A 12,539-nucleotide genomic window follows, 5' to 3' on the forward strand; every position below is an offset into this window, starting at 1 on the left:
ATTACGAGTTGCTGCAATCTTTTTGCTAATATTTTATTTAAGATTTTTGCATCAATATTCATTAGGGAAATTGGTCTATAATTTTCTTTCTCTGTTTTGACTCTTCCTGGTTTGGGTATTACTACCATATTTGTATCACAAAAAGAATTTGGTAGGACTCCTTCTTCACCTATTTTTCCAAATAGTCTATACATTATAGGAATTAATTGTTCTTTAAATGTTTGATAAAATTCACATGTAAAACTATCTGGCCCTGGAGATTTTTTCCTAGGGAGTTCATTGATCACTTGCCCAATTTCTTTTTCTGAGATGGGGTTATTTAAGCATTTTACTTACTTTTCCAATAATCTGGGAAATTTATATTTTTGTAAATATTCATCCATTTCCATAAGATTACCAAATTTATAGGCATAAAATTGGGCAAAATAATTCCTAATTATTATTTTAATTTCCTCTTCATTGTTAGTGAACTCACCCTTTTCATTTTTTATACCAGTAATTTGGTTTTCTTTTTTCTTTTTCTAATCAAATTAACCAAAGATTTATCATTTTATTGTTTTTTTTCATAAAACCAGTGCTTAGTTTTATTTACTAGTTTAATAGGTATTTTTAAAATTTCAATGTTATTAATCACTCTTTTGGTTATCAGTATTTTTAATTTGATATTTAATTGAGGATTTTAAATTTGTCCTTTTTCTAGCTTTTTCAGTTGCATGTCCAATTCACTGATTTCCTTTTTCTCTATTTTATTAATGTCAGCATTCAGAGATATAATACTTCCCCTAAGAACTGCTTTCCCTGCATACCATAAGTTTTACTATGCTGTCTCATTATTTTCATTCTCTTGAATGAAGTGATTGATTGCTTCTATGATTTGTTGTTTGACCCACTCATTCTTTAGCATTAGAATATTTAGTTTCCAATTAAGTTTTAGTCTATCTTTCCATGGTCCCTTATTACAAATAATTTTGTTGTATCATGATCTGAAAAGGATGCATTGATTATTTCTGCTTTTCTGCACTTGATTGTGAAGTTTTTATGCTGTAGTACGTGGTAAATTTTTGTGTATGTGACATGTACCACTGAGAAAAATGTATATTCCTTTCTATCTCCATTCAGCTTTCACCAGAGGTCTATCACATCTACCTTTTCTAAAATTCTATTCACTTCCTTAACTTCTTTCTTGTTTATTTTGAGGCTAGATTTATCATGTTCAGAGAGGGAGAGGTTGAGGTCCCCCACTAGTATAGTTTTGCTGTCTACTACTTCCTGTAACTCCCCTAACTTCTCCTCTAAGAATCTGCATGCTATAGCACTTGGTGCATATATGTTAAGTAATGATATTACTTCATATCTATGGTGCCTTTTACCAGAATATAGTTCTCTATGCCTCCATTTTCTCATCAGATAATAATAGCTCCCACCTCCTATGGTTGTGAGGATCAAATGAGATAATAATTTTAAATGGCACAAAGTTGGCACTGTGCAAATGTTAGCTATTATTATTAATATTTTGCTAATTATTAATCATGAGGAAGAGAATAGTTTGTATTTCATTTGTGAATTTATATATAATCACAAGACATTTCATGGCATAAGGATCCCTTAAAAATAATCTTTATCTTTGTCAAATTGTAAGGTTGCAAATCTTAAAACACAGAACTTTTTCAGATATTTAAGTTTTGAGTGACCCACAATGCAGTGGAAAATTGTATTTCCAGCAATGACTTATAAGCAAGAAGTGGTCTTACCAAGCTATAAAGCCTATTCTCCTCACCAATTTTGTGATCTCAGAATCATCCTTCACTCTTCTTTCTCAGTGGATCAGTGAAAAGCACTTATTAAGTGCCTATGATATACCAGGAACCTTGTTAAGCATGGGGTATGCAAGAGAAAAGAAAAAGAAATGCAAAAGAAAACCTGTATCCTCAAGGAATTCACAGTCTACTAGATGAAGTAAATGCATAAAATGAAGCTGAAAAACAGGGATGGTAAGCATTTAGGGTCATGATAAAAACTTGCAGCTGGATGAGAAACGGTGCCTCCATAAATTCGGGATCTAGGCTGACCTCTCCAAAGTCTACCCTCACCTATCTTCAATAAAAAGGGATGGAGAGAATCCAGTGTACTGAGGAGGTGTGAATTTCAGAACTGAAGTCCTCCAGCAGGATGTTTCTAGGTATTATGAAATCAAGGAGAGCAGCCAGGTAGTAAACTCTTAATCTTAAACAATACTCAACTCTTGTTGAATTGACCTCCAAAATGCCTCTCATTGCCATCTCCTTGCCTCTACTTAATGCAAACACGATTCTGCTTCAGAGCCACATTATCTCTTATTTAGATACCTGCAATAGTGGTCTACACCTAAGTGATCTTTCAGCCTCTCATTTTTCCCCTCTACAACTCCTCAGCTATTGAGCTTCCAAATTAATATCCCTAAAATTCCAATCCTCTGCTTCATGATATGTGTTTTTATTCCAGAATGATTTAGCAGTTGTTTGCAACTGATTAAGACTACTATGGATTTTCACAACAGTGTCCAAAAGGTTAAACAAGAAACTACAACCCTACTCTTTTTTTTTAAAAAAAAAGTGAATCTACAGTTTATTCTTCCATGTTCCTTCTCTGCTCTTTTTTTTTTTTTTTTACCTTCCTGGCTTTCTTTAAGTTCCTCCTAAAATCCCACTTTCTACAGGAAGTCTTCTCCAACCCCTCTTAATTCCAGTACCTTTACTTTGTTAATCATTTCCTATTTATCATGAACATAACTTGTTTTGTATATATGTTTGCATGCTGTTTCCCCTATCGGTTTGTAAGCACCTTGAAGGAAGGCACTTTTTTCTCTTTTTATATTTCCAACTAAATGCTTGGTGATTGGTTGTCAATGATAAATGCTTTATTGTTTTAAGTTCCACTCTGGGAGGAGAAGACCCTCAGAGTTTCTGCCCAGGATAGAGAATAACTGGTGTATACACTCATTCTAAGCCAACAAAACCTAAAACATCCTAGTAGTCACTGAGGTGCTAAACCCACCCCTAGAAACTTCTGCACTCTCTCTCACAGTAATTTCTGAGGTTATGGGAAATGTGAAAGAGAGGATGGAGGGGCATGAAAAGCAAGAAATGATTTCATTTGCAATGTTCCTTTCATATTTTCAGAAAACTGAGGTTTACCGACGATTCTATATTTCTATATCCTAGGAATATGATGGAGAGGATAGGAGACTTCTGCATGAAATAATTTAATCTTCAAAACAAGGGGGAAATGTTGCAGTATATATATGCATAAACATAACTTTTCTTGTTTATTTTTATGACATAATTCCGTTTGGAAAAACATGATTTTCACAGTTTAATTTTTAGGCTGCCCTACAACTTCAGTATAATGAAGGTGATATGAAGGTGATACTCTTAGTCTTGACCAAAGTGGTATGCCAATTTAGCAAACCATACACTCCATTTGTGGAAAGTGTGTGCGTGTGTGTGTGTGTGTGTGTGTGTGTGTGTGTGTGTATGTGTGGGAGAGCGACAGAGAGAGAGAGAGAGAGAGAGAGAGAGAGAGAGAGAGAGACAGAGAGAGAGAGAGAGAGACAGAGAGAGAGAGAGAGAGAGAGAGACAGAGACAGAGACAGAGAGACAGAGAGAGACAGACAGAGACAGAGAGAGGAAGGGAGAGCATGCTCTTGGATGCAAGTAATTGACTGCAAATAAAATTTTAAGGATGACTTTCAGAATTGGAAGTATGAAGAGAACTTTTTTTAAAAAGCTGTCTATATAATCTTTTTATGTTTCATCTTAGACATCTTTTAATAGTTCCCAGATCTTCAGTGTGACATTTCTAGGTGTAATTGTTATTTAAGGAAGCATTTTATGGAAATGTTTCCTAACAAGTTAATCAGCCTATTTAAATCTGGAGAGTTTGGTAATGGTTTCAATATATTCTGAGCTTGAGAATGGCATTCTTTCTTTAAATGGAATCTGACTGGAAAGGGAGTAGGCCTAAAATGCCTCTCTATTTAGAAAGAATGTGGCATCACTTAATAACTAAAATGTCTTTCTTTCCAAAAAAGTCTTTTGAAAGTCTTCAAACTAGTAGTGGCTATTATAGTAATTGCTGGATAAGTTGACTGCTCCATTAGTGGTGTTTCTGAGTCACTTAGCAATGACACACAAAGTGAAGGAAGCTAAGATCATGTGTCTGTAACACTAGCATAGTAACACTGAATTTGGCCCTCACTGTAGCCCAATAGAAGCATGTTCTTCAAAAGCCCACTGTTAGCAGAAATGGTATATAGTTTAAAAGACCTTTACTACTAAGTAGAATTGAATGACTTTCTGGCTACATCGTTACTAACCACAAATGGATAAGTGCTAAAGAGGGGAAGGAATACATATATGTGTGTAGGTATGTATACATACACAAAAAATGAAGGTAGTATCTAATTGTTATGGTATATATACTCCTTAGGTCTTTAGTTTCTCTGACTCCCACCGACGTATTTTCATAAAATTGTGAAGGTGAAAATTAAACTCAATACTCAAGTTACTTAATCAGTTTTGGTGTGCTATCATTCCTTGAGATAGTCAGAGGATGGAATGAAGGATTTAAAAGTGACAAACGATTTCTTGGTAAAGATGATAAGCTTTCCTTTCCAAACATTTTTATGAAGTAAACACGGTGATGTCTGACCAACATATTTAACCACATTGATTGGCAGTACTGGGAATGACCACTGGTGTGAAAAACTGGCAGAGGTTGAAGTAGTTGAAGTTTTGGGCACTATAGGACTTTCTGAGAGTGGATAGGGATGTTTCCTATATTGTTGTTGTATTAGGATTGTAAGCAAAATACTATAAGTCAAGATGATCCTCCTCCAGGAGAGATCCTCAACCTGGGAGGATCTATGAACTTTAATGGGAAAAAAGTTACATCTTTATTTTTGTCCTCCTTTGTTTTCTACTGTAACCATAAGTATGTTATCTATTTGAAAACATTAGTCTGAGAAGGGATCCAAATTCTTTACCAGACCAAAGGGATCCTTAAAATGAGAAAGTTAGAGAACCTTTGTTTTGCAGGATCAAATTATAAAGACTAACAGCAAATTAGTGAGTTTACTGGTGTACACTTACAACAAAGTTAATTGGATTCCTGTCATTTTATGTTCCATGATAACTAGATTTAAGTGATTAGTAGTTCTCAAGAATTACTAATTGATATTATTTTATACAGTCAAATTAAAAATTCAGTTGTCTTCTAGCTTTATCTTAATTGGGTTTGGAATTAAAGTCACAGTTTAGGATTCAGGACTATTGTGTTATAACTAATAAATAACATCCAACTCTCCCAGAATTTACAATATATATGGGAGAAACATGGAAAGTCTAATATTTATATTAACATATATATGTGTGTGTATGTATATACACACATATATACATATCTATTTCCTCTCCTAAAATGAATGATTTTGAAAAATTCTCTCTGCAATCTAGGATCTATTAGATTATCAATTTCCAAAGGTAAGGGCTATCTTTTATTTTAATATGTATAGAGTTTAGAATAATGTCATGTTCACTCTAACTACAAGTTTCAGATGCAATTACAGATAATGCAACTCACCATTTTCTAGTATAGCCTCTCCTTCTGGATTATACTGAAATGAACAATGGATTAATCAGTTTACTAGCACAAGTGATCCTTATACTAGGATACTAGTACATATTTTATTAGGTATGGTTTACAGTTTTTATTATTCTCATGCAAAGAATAAAACACTCAATATAGCTGAACAATTCCCCCTTGTGGGAGGTGACTTCATTATGCCAAGGTCATAAGATTAGAGATTATTGAAATATAATGAATTCAGGGAAAGGCAGGGTATGATCAGTGTAGCAGTATCACAGTACTAATTCTAGTTGGGTAAAATCTACACTAATATAATATTGAGATTTATATTGCCACCTGAGAGGCAGAACTGAAAAGAGAGGGTTATCCCCTCTATGAGAATTATATGGATTTTGCAACTTCTCCTCATTTTATTGGAGTATATAACAGCCAGGATAAGTGTACTAATTACTCCAGCACTAGATTTCGCCTATGGAACAAGGTCAGATGAGTGATTATCTTTGCCACTTTGTGATTAGAATAGATGTTTAGAATTCAAAACAATGTAGTTTATAGCCCACTCTACTAATCCTGGCAAGAAAACATCTGGGGTATCATCTTTACATTTTTTAAAATAAAATTTATTTCTTTTAACCTATGAAAATATGCCTTCTCTCCCTCCTACTTGCCACTCCACCCCACCCCATTGACAAAGAAAGATAAACAAAAACCCCTATCATAGACATGTATAGTCAAGCCAAACAAATTTCCACACTGGCCTTATCCCAAAATCCAAAATATCTCAATCTGTCCCATTAGTCCATCGCTTCTCTGTCAAGGTGTGGATAGCATATTTAAACATGAATCCTTTGGAACAGTAGATAGCCAAAATATTGATCAGAACTTATAAGTATTTCAAAGTTATTTCTACTGTATTGTTATTGTAGAATTTGTTTTCCTGGCTCTACTCAATTCATTCTCTATCGGTTCATACAAGTCTTGCTAGATTTTTTTCTGAAACTTGTAATATATTCATAAACAATAGCCTCAACCATTTTGCAAATAATAGGCGTTACCTTAATTTCCAGTTCTTTGCCACTGCAAAAGTACTGCTATAAATTTTTTTTCTAAAGATAATTCCATTTGCTCTTTAAAAAAAAAACAACTCTTTTATATGTAGGCCTAGTAGTGATTATCACTGGGCGAAAATGTATAGATAGTTTAACAGCTCTTTGGACATAGTTCCAAATTGCTTTAGAAAATGACTGGAATAGTTGACAGTTCCACCAGTGGTGTATTAATGTACCTATTTCTCTATATTTGCTGTAGAACTTATAATTTTCCTTTAGTTTCAAATTTACTAATTGAATGGATGTGAGTATGAATCTCAGAGTAGTCTTAATTTACATTTCTCTAATTATTAGTGATTTAGAACATTTTTGTATTATCAATAACTTGGATTTTTTCCTTTGTAAACTGCCTTTGACAATGCATTAATTGTAGAGTGACTCTTATTCTTATAAATTTCAATCAGTTCCATGTATATGTACGCACATATATAATTTATATTTACATGCATATTATATATATGCATACATGTGTGTGTATATACATATATCTATATATCTGAAATGACTTTCAGAGAAGTGCTTCAAAGAATTTTGCCCCTCATTTGCCTACTTCTGTTCTAATTTTAGTTGTTTTGGTTTTGCTTGTGCAAAAATCTTTATTTTTTTTAGGGTCTTTGAAAATCTTAGTGAAGTTTTATGCTTTGATAGCTTTTTATAGCTATCATTAAAGGGGAAAAATGACCATTTTCTATTGTTTTCACTTCTGATTTCCAGGGACATTGACACACCAGAACAAATAGAGGTGAAAGTGACTAAAATGGTGAAAGGAATTATAACAGAATTGATTGGAGTAGTTAGTGATATTTTACAAGACCAGTAAATTTACTGGGGATATGAATGCTATTCAAGTATTTAAAGGGATATCACATGGATAAGGGATTAGATTTGTTTTGCTCATCTGCAGAAGGCAGAACTAAGCACAATTTAAAGAAGAGAAGATACAAGGTGAAAAATTACAAAGAATTCTATTTCGGCTCAACATGAGGTGGAAAATTATATTAATTAGAGGTGCCTTGAACTGGGATGAGCTGCTTCCAGCATAGTAAGTTTTCAGGCACTGGCATGTTTAAGGAGATTTTGAATAATCACACACTTACAATGTAGAACATTCTTTTGGGAGGTATTGACGGAGGAAAAAATCTCTGAGTTCCCTTCCAATCCTTCAGTCATAAGAAATTCCACAGAAAGTCAGAGGGAGCAGATGTATTGAAAGCAGTCTATGATACAAATCAATACTTCAAAGGACATGTATCAAAGATATTGGATGATAGATGGTCCGAGTAGCACTTAATATTCTATGACATCATAACTGGCAGATCTTGTGGTGAAGGAAGTCTATAGGGAGATTACCTATAGAAAGTTAGCCATTGGTTACTATATTTGGACGAGGATGGAAGGATGAAAACAGCAAGTGTGGTATCATTGATTCTGGATGTTGACTGAATCGATGTTTCTACCATGATAGGAAATGACAGATTGGAGTATAGACTATGTCAGGGGTGGGGAACCTGAAGCTTTGAGGCCACATGTGGCCCTCTAGGTCCTCAATTGTGGCCCTTTCGCTGAGTCTAAGTTTTACAGAACAAGGGATTTGTTCTGTGAAGTCAGCACCAATGACCTACTGTCTTGACTGCCTCAAATAGTAACACTTAACTGAGTCAGAAGCAGCAATGGAAAAAGAAAAATGATATCAGATTTCATTTTTAAGGCATTCTGTATCTGGGGTTGAGTTATGTATTCATGAATGACTCACCCTCTTTTACAGCAGGGTTACAAGGAATGTTTAGCAATACAGATTCTGGTACCAATAGGACAATCGGCTGTGTAAATATTTATTAGTTGATAATTTATGCAACTGAAGATGCCCATTTCTTATAATCTTTTATAAGAGAGTTGCTAACCTTATTCTTTGCATGTATGCATGTATATATACATATACGTGTATGTATGTTATGTGCATATGCATGTGCATATGTATGTATACATATGTGCATCTTTACACATCTACATATATTTGTAAAGCTATATAATCAGATGACAATGTATTTTTGGTTTTCCTATGCTCTGATTTTGGCCAGCCCACCTGCTCCCTCTTATTTTCACCTGGTAGGTACACTATAGGTACTAAATACCTCATTATCAACTTTCTGCTCCTTGGTGTACTTGGTGCTCTCAAGTGGCCCATCTTTCCAACACAAGACCATATCTGTAACCATCTGGTTTCAAGACAGAGGCTTATTAACCAATTTTCTTCTAGCTTCTCCTGCAGTTCTGACCTGCTTTTTAAAAAGGAGACCTATGGATACTGTTGGTCCCAAATCATTGTGTAATTTCTTTTTTCATCTACAGCAAGATACAACCTGACTATTTAAAAGGTGCACACCCTTTTTCCTTTGGGCCAATATGACATAAATATGCACTTGAATAGGTGCATACACTAAAGAAAATGAGTGAAAGAAGAGTTAACACAGGTAAATATTCAGCAGAAGGATTTGGAGAAAGCTTCACAAATGAGTAGTGGTTTGAGGAAGGCCTTGAAACAAAGTATGAAGATTGGAAAGAGGTCATTTCAGAAGGGTAAATAATATAATCTGAGGTAGTAGAAGTAGGGATGGTGGTATTACTATTAGTAGTAGTAGGACAGGAAAGAGAAGGAGGAAGAGGAAGATCAAAAGGAGAAGGAGGAGGCAGAAAAAATAATAACTGCTATTTATATAGTGCTTGCGATATGCTAAGTACTGGGAAAAAGATATGAACAAGAGGGATGGGGGATGGAGAGACCAGCCTTGCTGAAGCATAAAGTTCACTGAATAGATGGAGGCAAGGGAGATCCAGTTCTGATGGATCTTGATTATCACTGTTTTCACCTGTTTCACTAGCACTGCTCTGAGGAGGAAAATGGCATTTGGTGTATGATGAGATGAGTTTCATTATATGGCATAAGGCATAGGAGGTATCATAGTCAGGAAATAAATGATAATACTCTGAACAGAAAGGAAATATGCTTAATTGATTTGGGAAAAAGTCACAGCAATGGAATTTATCCATTCTTAAGTAATGTACAAATTAGAAGTCAACCTCAGGCCACAAAGATGGGGCTTCATTGCAATTAGTCTACTCCTGAGTTCCAGTAAGCCATTTGGTATTCGAATTCAATTCAATTAAATGTACAATTGTGAAGCATGAGATGCAGATGGCAAAGTAAGAGAGTAGAGAATTGACCTCAGAACCAAAAATACTTGGGTTCAAATCCCATCTCTGACATATACTCACTGAGTGACCCTTGGATAGTCATTTAACCTTGATCTCTCAATGCCCCAGGGTAATGTTCAGACTCTTAGTTTTAGAGAGGATGATTATTTGCATTAGTAGAAAGTGTTTCCATGATGGAGAGAGCTATTTACATCCAGAGAAAGAACTACGGAGTCTGAATGTAGATTGAGGAACACTGTTTGCTCTCCTTTTTTTTCCCTTTGTTTTTGTTTTTGGTTTTGTTTCTTATTTCTCATGATTCATTCCATTGGTCATAATTCTTCTTTACAACTTGACTATTGTGTAAATAAGTTCAACGTGAAGTTATATGTAGAAGATATATCAGATTCCATGCCATCTTAGGGAGGGAGGGAGAAGTGGGGGGAAGAAAATTTGGAACTCAAAATTATGTGGAACTGAATGTTGTAAACTAAAACTAAAAAAAAATATCTTAATTATAAAAAAGAAAGTATTTCCTTTCTTTTTTTATTTTTTTAAATTATGCAAAGGAAAGAAGGCCTCAGACTTTATTATCAAGTTGTGGAATGAAACAAACACATCTGTTCATTGATGAAACACCTGAAGAATAAAAGGTGCTTAAGAACGTAATACAACAGGGGGGAAGCAGTGTGAAACCCTGGACACGTGATGGTAACAATCAGCAGATCTTAGAGGTCCATAGTCTGAAGGGAAATACAGTTTGTCCATCTAATTTATAAAATCATTCCTTCCACTATTCAATCATCTTCTAACCAATAAATTAGAATTTTAAAGGGTATAGAAATTTAATAAAAGATATTTATTTGAAACAGCAAAAATATTTCCATGATATTAAGGGGCAAACCAAAGATAATGTCTTCTTGTGCCTCATGCTCTTGCCCTTAGAATTAGGGCAAAATTATTCACAATTAACCATTTTGCTAAAAGTTGGTAGGAAGCTTCTGCAACATGTTCTTAGAATGAAATCCAGTTTTTCTGAATTCTTCTCTTTCCTTCATATATTCTATTTTGCATTCTTCATAAAAATCTGGGTTTTTATAGTGAGCAATTAGGCATTCTTTTAATGCTGAAATTTCATTCTGACATTTTACCATCCTAAGAAATCCAGAGACTTTGCAGCATTTTGTGAAGTCTTGCGCTTGTCAGAACACCTCTCCCTGGCCTTCTCTCTCATAATCTTAGGAATCAAAATTTTTTCTACATGTCTGAAATGAAGGTCTTCTGCTTGGTTTAGCTCCATCTCCAGCTGCTGAAAGCATTTTCTCTGTACCAGTGAAATAAAAAAATGATCCTTATGCCATGTTTCAGCCAGTGAACTATGAGAGAAGCAAAGCCAAAAATGAAAAAAAAAACTGCTCCTAAGGAGTTTATATTTTATTAAAATTGCTAGAGTTGCAATAGGCATAAATTAGCACAGACTTTGTTATATTAAGAGAGCAAAGTTCAAGATAATTAGAAGCAATAGACTAAAAACAATGATGGAGCATTCTGGGAGAGTCCTGTTCAAATCTATAAAACCCTCAAAAATGTTATTTGAACTTTAAGACTATTAATATTTTGATCATTGAATTCCTAGTACCTAGCCCAGAGCCTGGCACATGGTGGGCTCTTCTCAAATTTTTGAAGAAGTTAGAGAAATCTCTTTGGGATAGAAGTCACTCTTACAAAGTTATAGGCTCTACTATGGTTTTAAACCTCAGAGTCTTTAGATATATCTAGTTGACTCTGTGTTATTGATGGGATTTTCTAGTTGTTTCTGATCCCATCTCATATAATTGAAGCTTCTTCCCTGAGGATCAGAAACACCATCTTCATTACTAGAATAAATATAAGTTTATGTATATTATCTTGCCAGACTGGTTGGTTGTGAATATTGTGAGACCCTGGGCAAGTCACTTAACCCTGTTTCCTGGAGTTTCCTCATCTACAAAATGAGCTGGAGAAGAAAATAGAGAAGCTCTCCAGTATCTTTGCCAAGAAAACCCCAAATGGGGTAAAAAATATTCAAACATGATTGAAACAACAGAGCAGCATTTATCTATCTATCTATCTACTTACTTATCATCTATCTACAAACACACACATACACGTATGTATATATGCACATGTATACATGTACACATACATATATGTATATATTAAAACATATACAAGGTATTTATTCAGTCAGCTAGCATTTATTAAGCACATACTGTATGGCATACACTGTGATTAGGGCTAGGATTTAGAGAGGGATGCCATTAGAATAGCAACTGAGTAATCTACAAAAATATGGAATGGTCAAAGAAGAAGGTTCTATCCATAATTCCCTTCAAAGGTCACAGCATTGTCTCTAGATAGGGCCACTTAATATTATTGCTGTTTCCTGTCATTCTGAGAAATAGCTAAAAAGAGCTCACCAGTTGGTCTTTTTAATGTCACTATGCTGCTAGTTATACTTTCTGGTTTCTCACCTTGTAGCTCAAACTGATATGTGGCTATATGACCCTCCTGGGCAAGTTTAACTGTTAAATTCATTGATTCTTACCTCTTCCCAGCCCCCTCACCCACCTC

General features: G+C 34.6%; 1 pseudogene; it reads right to left on the reverse strand.

The window, feature by feature from the left end:
• Nucleotides 1–10,906: 10,906 nt before the first annotated feature.
• On the reverse strand, nt 10,907–11,226 carry LOC118829903 (annotated as a pseudogene).
• Between the last annotated feature and the right edge of the window lie 1,313 nt (nt 11,227–12,539).

The sequence above is a fragment of the Trichosurus vulpecula genome, chromosome 8 (genome assembly GCF_011100635.1).
Source record: "Trichosurus vulpecula isolate mTriVul1 chromosome 8, mTriVul1.pri, whole genome shotgun sequence".
Classification (NCBI taxonomy): domain Eukaryota; kingdom Metazoa; phylum Chordata; class Mammalia; order Diprotodontia; family Phalangeridae; genus Trichosurus; species Trichosurus vulpecula.